The following is a 14,471-nucleotide window of genomic DNA, read 5'->3' as shown; positions in this document are numbered from 1 at the left end:
TTTAGGTCGGTTCGAATAACTTCTTTAAAGACTGACACGTGCACACACGATGCTGAGTGAACTCAGGCAGGGAACACAGCTTGATGTGCCTCGATCAGTTGTGTTATAATAACGGGATCCCATGCAAGACACCGACCTGTTGTGCCACCTTCTCCACCCCTGGCTCTTTGTGCAAGGCCCACAGCACAGGACCTCCGTCAGCATCGTGTACCAGTTGGATACGTCACAAATGTGACGTACCTGGAGTACAGATCAGCGAACAAAATTGTTGGTACCCCTCAGTTAAAGAAGGAAAAACCCACAATTCTCACTGAAAGCACTTGAAACCTACAAAAGTAACAATAAATAAAAATTCATTGAAAATTGAATAATCAAAATCAGCCATTACTTTTGAATTGTTGATTAACATAATTATTTAAAAAAACAAACTAATGAAATAGGGCTGGACAAAAATGATGGTACCTCTATAAAAGATTGAAAACTATTTGACCAGAGTGACATGATTAACTCAGGTGTGTCCTTTAATTGACATCACAGGTGTTTCCAAACTCATAATCAGTCAGTCTGCCTATTTAAAGGGAGACAAGTAGTCACTCTGCTGTTTGGTGAAAAGGAGTGTACCACACTGAACATGGACAACAGAAAGCGGAGGAGAGAATTGTCCCAGGACATCCGAAAAAAAATGATAGACAAACATCTTAAAGGTGCAGGCTATAAGACCATCTCTAAACAGCTTGAAGTTCCTGTGACAACAGTGGCTCATATTATTCAGAAGTTCAAGACCCACGGGACAGTAGCCAACCTCCCTGGACGTGGCCGCAAGAGGAAAATTTATGACAGATTGAAGAGACCGATCGTTCGAATTGTATCCAAAGAGCCCAGGACAACCTCCAAAGAAATTAAAGGTGAACTCCAAGGCCAAGGTACATCAGTGTCAGATCGCACCATTCGTCGTTGTTTGAGCCAAAGTGGACTTCATGGGAGACGACCAAGGAGGACACCACTGCTGAAAAAAAATCATAAAAAAGCGAGACTGGAATTTGCAAAAATGCATGTTGACAAGCCACAAAGCTTCTGGGAGAATGTCCTTTGGACAGATGAGACCAAACTGGAGCTTTTTGGTAAGGCACATCAACTCTATGTTCATAGACTCAAAAACCAAGCATACGAAGAAAAGAACACTGTCCCTACGGTGAAACATGGAGGAGGCTCAGCAATGTTTTGGGGCTGCTTTGCTGCATCTGCTACAGGGTGTCTTGAATGTGTGCAAGGTAAAATGAAATCTGACGACTATCAAGGCATTCTGGAGAGAAATGTGCTGCCTAGTGTCAGAAAGCTTGGTCTCAGTCGCAGGTCATGGGTCTTCCAACAGGACAACGATCCAAAACACACAGCCAAAAACACCCAAGAATGGCTGAGAGAAAAGCGTTGGACTATTCTAAAGTGGCCTTCCATGAGCCCAGATCTGAATCCCATTGAACATCTGTGGAAGGAGCTGAAACATGCCATTTGGAGAAGACACTCATCAAACCTGAGACAACTGGAGCAGTTTGCTCATGAGGAGTGGGCCAAAATACCTGTTGATAGCTGCAGGACGCTCTTTGACAAATACAGAAATCGTTTAATTGCAGTGATTGCAACAGGTTGTGCAACAAAATATTAAGTCATTAGTACCATCATTTTTGTCCAGCCCTATTTCATTAGTTTTTTTTTTTTTTAATAATTATGTTAATCAACGATTCAAAAGTAATGGCTGATTTTGATTATTTAATTTTCAATAAATTTTACTGATGGGGTTTTTCGTTCTTACTAACGAAGTCGCACCTTAAACAGAAAGAACCACACAAGAGATCAATATAAAGTTCAGCTTTTGCAAAAGGGGAGAGCCGTCGCCGCTTCAGCCACAGGTGTATGTGTCTAAGCAACCTACAACAATCTCCGACTCTCTCCTTGCAGCAGCCTGGTTTTATTCAAAGATTAGAAAAGGGGAAGAGTTTTACAAAACAAAAGGCTGCATAGAAATTTCAGAGCGTGTGACTCTGTCTAACATTTAGGTAAACTCAGTTGACCTCCGGAAGGCTCTGTCCTGAAGCATCTCCCTTTGTTCATACTCACACACACATTTCATCATCACATGATTAGAACTAATGTAGTATAAGATCCATACATCACACATATGATTTTTATGGTATAGCATATAAGTGCAATTAAAGCACAGGAATATAATTGTAAAACAGGGTATATCATGAGATAACAATTAAAAACTCTAACATTTACTTTATTGTTACTTTTGTAGGTTTCAAGTGCTTTCAGTGAGAATTGTGGGTTTTTCCTTCTTTAACTGAGGCGTACCAACAATTTTGTCCACGTGTGTATATAATAACAATAATGATAATAACATATAACAATATATAATAAAATCAAGATGATTTTCAAGGAACTTTTCCTTTTACATGTTTAGATACATTGTAATCATTATTCAGCCATGATGTTTTTACTCTAACACAGCTGAATTGAGTTATACCCAGTGGTGGTAGCCAGACTTGTACAGGTACACATTACGACCCTTTCCAGCACACTCATCGCCACGAGGACACTTCAGGGAAGATCTCCAGACTCCTACAGGGCGCCACGCAAAGACACGGCTGCGGAAAAAACAGGTGTGGTACAGGCAGAGCACCTCCGACGAAGCCTGGAGGTTCTGGAGGGGAAAACCACATGTGGTCTGACATCATCACCCTTCGCCTCTTGAGCACACCAGGGATGTCCTTGTAGATTTGAACGGCAGTGAAGAGACCTCTCTCTGTGTCCTCCTTTAGCCATGAGATGTCAGCTGCTGGAATGCCATTTGGGTTTTCCCAAAGACGTACCCAGCCCTCTAACTCCACCTGTAACACGCACAACACGTACAAAGCAAAGTTGTTTTTATTATTTGTAACATGAAATGATACACATGGAGCACAGTTTAAAGAAGCGTCTCACACTTATGTTTGCATTCACTGTAAATGTTACTTACAGGTGAGTCACTTAGAGGTGGTTTCAGTGGATAATCCTGGCCTTGGGATGCGGACGGGGCTTCAGTTGGCTGTGCAGCAGATTCCGGCTGATTGGGCGGGATCCTGGATATGCGCTTCTTGTGTGGCAGCTTGGGTGGTGCGGTGGACTCTGGCAGCTTGGGTGGTGCGGTGGACTCAGGCAGCAAAAAGCCTTTGGGAAACACTGTAGTCTGGGAGCTTTACCTTGTCTCTGGGACCAGAATCTTCAGTCTTAGACTCCTGGGACTGGGTAGAGTCTAAAAATGTATAAATTTTTTTATCTTATATTATGACTTATTTACATAAAACTACTTCATATAAATTGACTGATGTGTCTTACTTACGTTCCACAGCCTCACATGCAGCTACCATCTCAGCTTCATCACCGGGCTATAATGAAGGACTATACTTAGAGGTGCTTTCCTGCAGTTGCTGGACAATAATGCAGTGTAACAATCAGAATGTATGATATACCACGTTTCACTTACTAAACACAAACAAGCATACTTACAACACTAAACACTCAATACTTAGTTGATGAAATACCACCTATTTGAGTATTTGTTATTTTCTGTGTAATTCTAAACTTTCTCTTTCTGAACACTTACTTTCTCCTTCTCATAAATATACTTTCTGAACCTCTTCATCGTCACACTTGTGATGTGGGTCACCGGTGTGTTCAACCACCTCCTCACTGAGCTGTAGGCCTTTTGTGCTCTGTCTCTCTCGCTGTCAGTGAACTGCTCTGGCTTCTTCTTTAATCTTCCATGCTGACTGTAGAGCTCCCACATCTCCTGAAAGCTGCTGTCCTCGAAGCCTTTCTGACCATAGATGCACCTGTCGATGTTTGCCTCAAGGACAATGGAGACTTGTGGGAAGCTCTCTGCATACTCAGCGAGGAAGTCTTTCACCCACTGGTTCACTGCCTCTCCTCTCTTTGGTGTGTTTGACTTCTCTGACTGTGCTTGTCAATTATGCTGGAAAGATATATATTACCTTAATTCAAACAAGCATCATTTATATCATCTGACTGTGACAAACAGATTAGTAATTGAACCAAGAATGAAACAGATGTGTAAACATGCCACCAAATTTGGCATATTATATATATCCTGAGCGTGCCTGAGGCGACTGTGGAAAGGAACGACTCCCATTTAACAGGAAGAAACCTCTTGCAGAACCAGACTCAGGAAGGGTGGCCAAAAAAAAAAAAACCACTTTGCTTTAAACCTTTAAATTGTTAAGCATTTGCATGACTAAGAGCGTAGTTTGTCTGTGGAATGGGTTCCATGGTGTAAAGGTCAGCACTCTGGACTCTGAATCCAGTGATCCGAGTTCAAATCTCGGTGGAGCCTTCAGGTGTTTGCTGTCATGTTTATGTTCTGGAAAGAAGATGAGTGGATGAGGTTAGTCAGTTGTCAAGTCACACCAGAGTGTGTGATTGACCAATTCCAAAGAGAGGGCTTAAATTGGTTAATGTTGAAAAAGTGAAACATTCAGCTGAGAGGGTCTGTGCTATTTACCTTCTCACCTCTGTGTGTCACTAATTGAATCTATTTGGTTTCTTCTTCCATATTAATTTGCAATGCATATATTTTTCCATGCTCTCCATTTGGAATTTGGACACAGAAGCCAAAGGAGAAGGAAACAGGAAAAACAATCCCATGGTAAATATCAGCGACAAGGAGAACTACTCAAAAGCCTGCACAATTAACCTGGTGCCCACCCATGGACCAACCAATCATCCAATCAAGGAGCAGCAATTTCTGCCTGCCGGGATCTGAGCGTCAACTCCATGCGGTGCGCACAAGTTGGTACTGATTTAGGAAAAAGAGGATTGTACAATTTTACTCCTTGGTATGGATACTCTTTCAAAAAAGTCCAAAAAATAAAATATGTGGTTGACAAAACTGTGTGACTTAGTCCTTCAACACAAAAGGCAGGCAAAGGAAAATCAGCTGTCCTCTGCATCTAATCATGGGAGGATGGCCTGACTACGATCAGGGACCTGAGCAGCAAAGAATAGATAGACATGATAAATAGTTATATATATGTACACACTAGTCTCCAATACTACTATGATAAAAAGAGATCCAATGCACAGGTCCAAGTTGTACAGGAATGTGTTGTAGAAATTTGTTCTATATTTTTGTTGTAAATCCACAGCAGGTTTCATCATCTGCTAATCCTGGAGGAGACACTAGTTGTAAAGGAATTTATCAATACATAAAGATGCTTATATTAAAAGACTGAAACATCCTTGAACAGCAGATCACTGTAAAGACATACATATAATATTGTGATTATGTCAGTGGGTCAACAATTTTGTAAAGGCAACTTTATATTTCTTTTAAAATCTTGTAAAAATATAACAATGTAAACATAAAAACATCAATCTCAAAACAAAACATAGCATGTTACCTGGATGGAAAACCATGCGTCTCTACAGCCTGAAGGAAGAAATCTTGGGCTGTTGATGCCTTGTTGTTATTGGCAGCGTGTCGGTACATGATCTTTGTGAGCATTTGGAAAACATAAACCCTACAGAAACACATTAAACATTAACTACAATAATATAAGAATAATAAATGAATGAACTATTGTTCCATGTGTGATGTTAGACTTAAAGCTATACTTACCTTTCTGGCATGTAGCACAGCACTTAGTAAAAATTTAAACATGAACAACTCCCCCTCCCTCCAAAGTCTCACCCTCTCCCCTCCTGCCTGACCTGTGACGCTCCCCTCCTCCCTGACGTGTGAGGTGAGAAAGTGATGGTGTGTTCCATCTCCCCCGGATGTCGGAGCGGAGAATGTTGTCAAGTTATCAGCGGTCCAGTTACCACGTCCATCAAGGCTATTCTTGTGCTTGCCGTGTCCGAATATAAACAACTTGTGATCTACCAGGCTAATGTTAGCATGGCCTGCGTTGTAGTTTGCGTGTAGTTTTAAGACCTGGTGGCTTGCTTTTACATTTTAGTGTGCCATAAGCTTATTAGGAGCATTTTAAGATTACAAAAGAAAAGTGTAAAAATGCCAGAAAGAAAAGTATAGCTTTAACAAAATTAAGTTGAATATTATATCCCACACTATAATCTCCATGGGGACACTGACCTTTCTTAAAGAAACATCTATTCCAAACATTACCACACCATATCTGTGAAATAAAAATGTATCAATTGTTTAATGCAGCTACATCGTGGTCCATTACACCAGATTCCAGAAATCTGCAGAATGTATGCCATAGACCATTTTTTAAATCAATATATAAATATATAATGTCCATGTGATGTCCTTTGCTGTCAGCTTACCTGATCAACTTGTGGTTGGTATCTATATGTACGAGTGACAGAGGAGCTGCGACATTGTACGTCCTTCTCACAACACATCCGAGGCTTGTCATTCTCTGTAGTATTCCTAGACTATCAACCCGGTGCATCGAATCCCACACTCTGTCCACTGAACTCTGTGGCCTAAAGCCCTAAGACGACCTTTTACCATTCTGTGACCTGTAGGAAAAGAAGTGAAAACCACTTTTATTTAAGATATATTGATTGATAATCATGTGAACAAACAATTTAGGCATTTCACTTTTTCTCAGGTATACATGCTATGATGACCGTTGTTATGATAATGTCCAGGACTCTCCACTAAGGCACAGACTAGAAAATTTAAAAAATAATATTGATAGCCCTTAGGCTATAAAAATAGCAGTCATTAAAGTAGCCGGCCCTCAGCTAGACGTAGTTGTGGAGGCTATATGGCCGGCAGCCGGTACCTGTGGAAAGCCCTGTCATTTCAAATGTTACTATAATGACACAAATCTTTTTATAATGCTATGGACAAGTGCATGATATAATGCAAATAAAAACTTTCTGTAAAAAGCACCAACCCAAATTCTGGGAGTCTTGCTTGATGGCAGAGACCAAGCTGTCAAGTTCATCATCTGTCATTTTACTGTAGCCTTCCCGTTTTGAGAGGCCCCACTGTCGCATTCTGCGTTTCAGTGTTCTCACTGATACACCAGCAGTGTGGAAATACAGGGGGCAGAGAGGTCAATTTCAATCAAATGCTGGACGTGGTCTTTGGAAAAAAACATATGCTGGCTTGTTCACAGATACGAGACTTGTGTTCTTTTCACTGATTTTTACTGTGGTCTTCATCGTCGGCTTTCACCACAAGTACACCGTAGAACTGATAAAACACAAATGATGTACAAATATTACATTACACATGCCTCAACTAAAAGAAAATATATTATTTACAAACATAAACTTATATACCACTTCGGCCTGCAAGTGGACAAACCGGTAAACTTAAAACCGCTTATGGTCTTCGTTGATTGCTTTCTTAATTGGATCCATATCAATGATACCAGTTTACCTGACTGCTTTTTAAAACCGGAAGTGACATCACGGTCACCTTAAACTAAACTTATCAAGTTTTAACTTTTAACTTTTACCTAACACCAAATGTTATTAACTATATCCTTTAAACATTGCTAAATATTAAATATATACATCAAAACACTTAAAACAAACGTGTTATACGGACTTCCTCTATGGCCATAAAATCATAGCTGCATCTAGTGGCGAAACATAAATATAACTGCCGTTAAATTGCCTATTTGACAGTTTAAAGTGGCTGCACGTGCACTTTTTCTATCTGGCCTCAGTACATTTCTGAAATGTATTCATTTGTGTTTGGAAAACATTGGAAACTTTATTTCTGAGCCCACATCAGTGGGTTCTGGTTGTTAACACATAGATGAGGAGACAGTTCAGTGTGTGAGGATAAAAGAAGAGGAGAACCTGGGACATCTGAGCAGATCTGGGATCAGCACCTTGGATATCAGCAGGGATTCTTAGGAAGGAAGGAAATGGGATGAATCTGCAGACTGCAGGAAGATCTGTTAACAGTCTGCAGACTAACGTGAGACAATAATATTTGTGTGTGTTTGGTATCCAGAAGAATTCAGACAGATGAAGTCACTGTGAGCTGAGCAGTGCTGGAAGATGATATGAATGAGTGACCTAAATGAGGTTTATGTGTGCGCTCATTTCCAGTGTTTGACAAAGATTGAAAAGTGAATTTATTTGACCGATTTCCTTCCTGATGTGAAGTATGTCATGAAGCTGTCCGTGTTGAGTTGGCAGCAGCGCCTCCTGCAGGTGTAAGAAATTTACAGCACCTCGTATTCCAAGGCGGTCTCCCATGCAAATACTAACCAGGCCCAACCTTGCTTAGCTTCCGAGATCGGACGAGATCGGGCGTGTTCAGGGTGGTATGGCCGTAAGCGAGATAATCAGTCACAAATCAGCTTTTTATAGATGCTGAAACAACATCTATTACTGTGTTCTGACTTCTAAAATATAATGTAACTGTTTAAAAATGAGCAATTTGTGATGATTTCATCTAACTAAGCAGCCTCGGTCTCTCTGTGTGATGCTGAACACAAAACTACACACAGGGAACAGAAGAGGTCGACGGACACAAAGTTATCTGAGAGTCTCACTTTCAGCTGCAGAGAACCAACACAAGAGAAGAACATGTGCAGGATCAACATCAGCCTCTCAAGCCAATTATGTGAAAAACTAGAAGAAACATATGGTTCCAGCAGCTATATAATATATATTTCTCATGGTGACTTTTGCTTACAGCCACACCACCCTGAACATGTCCGACCTCGTCTGATCTCGGAAGCCAAGCAGGGTTGGGCCTGGTTAGTACTTGGATGGGAGACTGCTTGGGAATACCATGTGCTGGAAGCTTTTTCTCTTCTCTCGACCACCTGCATGTCTTTTGTTGCAACGTCCGATCACCCTCTGACACATGAGGAAGTTGGTCATCTTCAGCTGCTGCTGCTTTGTTAGCAGACACGAAGTGATATAAGTCTCAGTTTCAGCTGGAGAGAATAATCACGTCAGGCAAGATGTTTCCACTACTTATCAGCCTTTCTTGGCAATTATCTGGTTGCATAGAGGAACCGTATGATTCCAGTACCTATACAGTTTATATTTGTCACAGACATTGTTGCTTACGGCCAAACCAGCCTGAATATACCCGACCTCGTCTGATCTTGGAAGCCAAGCAGGGTTGGGCCTGGTTAGTACTTGGATGGAAGACCACTTGGGAATACCAGGTGCTGTAAGTTTTTTCTCTTCTCTCTACCACCTGCATGTCTTTTGTTGCAACGTCTGATCACCCTGTGACACATGAGGAAGTTGGTCATCTTCAGCTGCTGCTGCTTTATTGACAGACACGAAGTGGTCTGAGAGTCTCATTTTCAGCTGGAGAAAATTATCACGTCAGGGAACAAGATGTGCCCACTACACATCAGCCTTTCTCGGCAATTATCTGGTTACATAGAGGAACCATATGATTCCATTGCCTATATAATGCACATTTGTGACAGACATTGTTGCTTACAGCCACACTACCCTGAATATGCCCGACCTCGTCTGATCTCGGAAGCCAAGCAGGGTTGGGCCTGGTTAGTACTTGGATGGGAGACCGCTTGGGAATACCAGGTGCTGTAAGCTTTTTCTCTTCTCTCTACCACCTGCATGTCTTTTGTTGCAACGTCTGATCACCCTGTGACACATGAGGAAAATGGTCATCTTCAGCTGCTGCTGCTTTGTTGGCAGACACGAAGTGATCTGAGAGTCTCAGTTTCAGCTGAAGAGAATAATCACATCAGGGAAGAAGATGTGCCCACTACAAGTTAGCCTTTCTTGGCAATTATCTGGTTGCATAGAGGAACCGTATGATTCCAGTACCTATATAATGCACATTTGTCACAGTTATTGTTGCTTACGGCCACACCACCCTGAATATGCCCGACCTCGAATGATCTCGGAACCCAAGCAGGGTTGGTCCTGTTTAGTACTTGAATGAGAGACCCCTTGGCAATGCCAGGTGCTGTAAGCTTTTTCTCTTCTCTCTACCACCTGCATGTCTTTTGTTGCAACGTCTGATCACCCTTTGACACATGAGGAAGTTGGTCATCTTCAGCTGCTGCTGCTTTGTTGGCAGACACGAAGTGATATGAGAGTCTCAGTTTCAGCTGGAGAGAATAATCATGTCAGGGAAGATGTGTCCACTACTTATCAGCCTTTCTCGGCAATTATCTGGTTGCATAGAGGAACCGTATGATTCCAGTACCTATACAGTTTATATTTGTCACAGACATTGTTGCTTACGGCCAAACCACCCTGAATATGTCTGACCTCGTCTGATCTCAGAAGCCAAGGAGGGTTGGGCCTGGTTAGTACTTTGATGAGAGACCGCTTGGGAATACCAGGTGCTGTAAGCTTCTTCTCTTCTCTCTACCACCTGCATGTCTTTTGTTGCAACGTCTGATCACCCTGTGACACATGAAGAAATTGGTCATCTTCAGCAGCTGCTGCTGCTTTTTTGGCAGACACGAAGTGATCTGAGAGTCTCAGTTTCAGCTGTAGAGAATAATCACATCAGGGATGAAGATGTGCCCACTACAAGTTAGCCTTTCTTGGCAATTATCTGGTTGCATAGAGGAACCGTATGATTCCAGTACCTATATAATGCACATTTGTCACAGACATTGTTACTTACGGCCACACCACCCTGAATATGCCCGACCTCGTCTGATCTCGGAAGCCAAGCGGGTTTGGGCCATGTTAGTACTTGGATGGTAGACTGTCTGGGAATAACAGGTGCTCTAAGCTTTTTCTCTTCTCTCTACCACCTGCATGTCTTTTGTTGCAACGTCTGATCACCCTGTGACACATGAGGAAGTTGGTCATCTTCAGCTGCTTCTGCTTTGTTGGCAGACACAAAGTGATCTGAGAGTCTCAGTTTCAGCTGCAGAGAATAATCACGTCAGGGAAGAAGATGTGCCAACTACACATCAGCCTTTCTCGGAAATTATCTGGTTGCATAGAGGAACCGTATGATTCCAGTACTTATATAATGCATATTTGTCACAGTTATTGTTGCTTACGGCCACACCACACTGAATAAGCCCGACCTCGTCTGATCTCGGAAGCCAAGCACGGTTGGGCCTGGTTAGTACTTGGATGGGAGTCCTCTTGGGAATACGAGGTGCTGTAAGCTTTTTCTCTTCTCTCTACCACCTGCATGTCTTTTGTTGCAACGTCTGATCACCCTGTGACACATGAGGAAGTTGGTCATCTTCAGCTTCTGCTGCTTTGTTTGCAGACACAAAGTGATCTGAGAGTCTCAGTTTCAGCTCGAGAGAATAATCACGTCAGGGAAGAAGATGTGCCAACTACACATCAGCCTTTCTCGGAAATTATCTGGTTGCATAGAGGAACCGTATGATTCCAGTACTTATTTAATGCACATTTGTCACAGTTATTGTTGCTTACAGCCACACCACACTGAATAAGCCCGACCTCGTCTGATCTCGGAAGCCAAGCAGGTTTGGTCGTGGTTAGTACTTGGATGGGAGACTGCCTGGGAATACCAGGTGCTTTAAGCTTTTTCTCTTCTCTCTACCACCTTCATGTCTTTTGTTGCAACGTCTGATCACCCTGTGACACATGAGGAAGTTGGTCATCTTCAGCTGCTGCTGCTTTGTTGGCAGACACGAAGTGATCTGAGAGTATCAGTTTCAGCTGCAGAGAATAATCACATCAGGGAAGAAGATGTGCCCATAACACGTCAGCCTTTCTCTGCAATTAACTGGTTACATAGAGGAACCGTATGATTCCTGTACTTATATAATGCACATTTGTCAGACACATTGTTGCTTACGGCCACACCACCCTGAACATGCCCGACCTCGTCTGATCTCGGAAAACATGCAGGGTTGAGCCTCCTTAGTACTTGGATGGAAGACCTCTTGGGAATACCAGGTGCTGTAAGCTTTTTCTCTTCTCTCTACCACCTGCATGTCTTTTGTTGCAACGTCTGATCACCCTGTGACACATGAGGAAAATGGTCATCTTCAGCTGCTGCTGCTTTGTTGGCAGACACGAAGTGATCTGAGAGTCTCAGTTTCAGCTGAAGAGAATAATCACGTCAGGGAAGAAGATGTGCCCACTACACATCAGCCTTTCTCAGCAATTATCTGGTTACATAGAGGAACCGTATGATTCCTGTACTTATATAATGCACATTTGTCACAGTTATTGTTGCTTACGGCCACACCACACTGAATAAGCCCCACCTTGTCTTATCTCGGAAGCCAAGCAGGGTTGGGTCTGGTTTGTACTTCAATGGGAGACTGCTTGGGAATACCAGGTGCTGTAAGCTGTTTCTCTTCTCTCTACCACCTGCATGTCTTTTGTTGCAACATCTGATCACCCTGTGACACATGAGGAAGTTTGTCATCTTCAGCTTCTGCTGCTTTGTTGGCAGACACAAAGTGATCTGAGAGTCTCAGTTTCAACTGAAGAGAATATTAACGTCAAGGAAGAAGATGTGCCCACTACACATCAGCCTTTCTCGGCAATTATCTGGTTACATAGAGGAACTGTATGATTCCAGTACCTATATAATGCACATTTGTCACAGACATTGTTGCTTACGGCCACACCACCCTCAATATGCCTGACCTCGTCTGATCTCGGAAGCCAAGCAGGGTTGGGCCTGGTTAGTACTTGGGTGGGAGACCGCTTGGAAATACCAGGTGCTGTAAGCTTTTTCTCTTCTCTCTACCACCTGCATGTCTTTTGTTGCAACGTCTGATCACCCTGTGACACATGAGGAAGTTGGTCATCTTCAGCTGCTGCTGCTTTGTTGGCAGACACAAAGTGATCTGAGAGTCTCAGTTTCAGCTGAAGAGAATAATCACATCACGGAAGAATATGTGCCCACTACACATCAGCCTTTCTCGTTAATTATCTGGTTACATAGAGGAACCGTATGATTACAGTACCTACATAATGCACATTTGTCACCGATATTGTTGCTTACGGCCACACCACCCTGAATAAGCCCGACCTCGTCTGATCTCGAAAGCCAAGCAGGGTTGGGCCTGGTTAGTACCTGAATGGTAGACCGCTTGGGAATACCAGGTGCCTTAAGCTTTTTCTCTTCTCTCTACCACCTGCATGTCTTTTGTTGCAACGTCTGACCACCCTGTGACACATGAGGAAGTTGGTCATCTTCAGCTGCTGCTGCTTTGTTGGCAGACACGAAGTGATCTGAGAGTCTCAGTTTCAGCTGAAGAGAATGATCACATCAGAGAAGATGATATGCCCGCTACACATCAGCCTTTCTCGGCAATTATCTGGTTATATAGAGGAACCGTATGATTCCAGTACCTATATAATGCACATTTGTCACAGACTTTGTTGCTTACGGCCACACCACCCTGAACATATCCGACCTTGTCCGATCTCGGAAGCAAAGCACGGTTGGGCCTGGTTAGTACTTGGATGGGAGACCACTTGGGAATACCAAATGCTGTAAGCTTTTTCTCTTCTCTCTACCACCTGCATGTCTTTTGTTGCAACGTCTGATCACCCTGTGACACATGAGGAAGTTGGTCATCTTCAGCTGCTGCTGCTTTGTTGGCAGACACGAAGTGATATGAGAGTCTCAGTTTCAGCTGGAGAGAATAATCATGTCAGGGAAGATGTTTCCACTACTTATCAGCCTTTCTCGGCAATTATCTGGTTGCATAGAGGAACCGTATGATTCCAGTACCTATACAGTTTATATTTGTCACAGACATTGTTGCTTACGGCCAAACCACCCTGAATATGTCTGACCTCGTCTGATCTCAGAAGCCAAGGAGGGTTGGGCCTGGTTAGTACTTTGATGAGAGACCGCTTGGGAATACCAGGTGCTGTAAGCTTCTTCTCTTCTCTCTACCACCTGCATGTCTTTTGTTGCAACGTCTGATCACCCTGTGACACATGAAGAAATTGGTCATCTTCAGCAGCTGCTGCTGCTTTTTTGGCAGACACGAAGTGATCTGAGAGTCTCAGTTTCAGCTGTAGAGAATAATCACATCAGGGATGAAGATGTGCCCACTACAAGTTAGCCTTTCTTGGCAATTATCTGGTTGCATAGAGGAACCGTATGATTCCAGTACCTATATAATGCACATTTGTCACAGACATTGTTACTTACGGCCACACCACCCTGAATATGCCCGACCTCGTCTGATCTCGGAAGCCAAGCGGGTTTGGGCCATGTTAGTACTTGGATGGTAAACTGTCTGGGAATAACAGGTGCTCTAAGCTTTTTCTCTTCTCTCTACCACCTGCATGTCTTTTGTTGCAACGTCTGATCACCCTGTGACACATGAGGAAGTTGGTCATCTTCAGCTGCTTCTGCTTTGTTGGCAGACACAAAGTGATTTGAGAGTCTCAGTTTCAGCTGCAGAGAATAATCACGTCAGGGAAGAAGATGTGCCAACTACACATCAGCCTTTCTCGGAAATTATCTGGTTGCATAGAGGAACCGTATGATTCCAGTACTT

The 14,471-nt window shown here is 42.8% G+C and overlaps 2 non-coding genes and 14 pseudogenes across 2 annotated transcripts; 15 read left to right on the top strand and 1 right to left on the bottom strand.

Moving 5' to 3' along the window:
- The first annotated feature begins 4,318 nt into the window (after positions 1-4,318).
- trnaq-cug (transfer RNA glutamine (anticodon CUG)) lies at positions 4,319-4,390 on the top strand. The gene has a single exon. It is a non-coding gene; the product is annotated as a tRNA-Gln (tRNA).
- A 3,823-nt stretch (positions 4,391-8,213) lies between these two features.
- On the bottom strand, positions 8,214-8,332 carry LOC140299910 (5S ribosomal RNA; annotated as a pseudogene).
- Positions 8,333-8,686: 354 nt separating this feature from the next.
- On the top strand, positions 8,687-8,805 carry LOC140281305 (5S ribosomal RNA; annotated as a pseudogene).
- Positions 8,806-9,069: 264 nt separating this feature from the next.
- On the top strand, positions 9,070-9,188 carry LOC140300809 (5S ribosomal RNA; annotated as a pseudogene).
- Positions 9,189-9,457: 269 nt separating this feature from the next.
- On the top strand, positions 9,458-9,576 carry LOC140306710 (5S ribosomal RNA). The gene has a single exon (XR_011915781.1). It is a non-coding gene; the product is annotated as a 5S ribosomal RNA (ribosomal RNA).
- Positions 9,577-9,845: 269 nt separating this feature from the next.
- Positions 9,846-9,964, top strand: LOC140296872 (5S ribosomal RNA; annotated as a pseudogene).
- Positions 9,965-10,230: 266 nt separating this feature from the next.
- LOC140267356 (5S ribosomal RNA) lies at positions 10,231-10,349 on the top strand (annotated as a pseudogene).
- Positions 10,350-10,621: 272 nt separating this feature from the next.
- LOC140296678 (5S ribosomal RNA) lies at positions 10,622-10,740 on the top strand (annotated as a pseudogene).
- A 269-nt stretch (positions 10,741-11,009) lies between these two features.
- On the top strand, positions 11,010-11,128 carry LOC140277184 (5S ribosomal RNA; annotated as a pseudogene).
- Positions 11,129-11,397: 269 nt separating this feature from the next.
- Positions 11,398-11,516, top strand: LOC140296423 (5S ribosomal RNA; annotated as a pseudogene).
- Positions 11,517-11,785: 269 nt separating this feature from the next.
- On the top strand, positions 11,786-11,904 carry LOC140294257 (5S ribosomal RNA; annotated as a pseudogene).
- Positions 11,905-12,561: 657 nt separating this feature from the next.
- LOC140300324 (5S ribosomal RNA) lies at positions 12,562-12,680 on the top strand (annotated as a pseudogene).
- Positions 12,681-12,949: 269 nt separating this feature from the next.
- Positions 12,950-13,068, top strand: LOC140269293 (5S ribosomal RNA; annotated as a pseudogene).
- A 269-nt stretch (positions 13,069-13,337) lies between these two features.
- Positions 13,338-13,456, top strand: LOC140288354 (5S ribosomal RNA; annotated as a pseudogene).
- A 266-nt stretch (positions 13,457-13,722) lies between these two features.
- On the top strand, positions 13,723-13,841 carry LOC140267350 (5S ribosomal RNA; annotated as a pseudogene).
- Positions 13,842-14,113: 272 nt separating this feature from the next.
- LOC140297153 (5S ribosomal RNA) lies at positions 14,114-14,232 on the top strand (annotated as a pseudogene).
- Positions 14,233-14,471: the final 239 nt, after the last annotated feature.

The sequence above is a fragment of the Leuresthes tenuis genome, unplaced genomic scaffold (genome assembly GCF_036924035.1).
Source record: "Leuresthes tenuis unplaced genomic scaffold, fLeuTen1.0.hap1 SCAF_1, whole genome shotgun sequence".
Taxonomy (NCBI): domain Eukaryota; kingdom Metazoa; phylum Chordata; class Actinopteri; order Atheriniformes; family Atherinopsidae; genus Leuresthes; species Leuresthes tenuis.
Note: the sequence above shows the minus strand (reverse complement) of the source record. Positions and strands in the feature narration are given on the sequence as shown.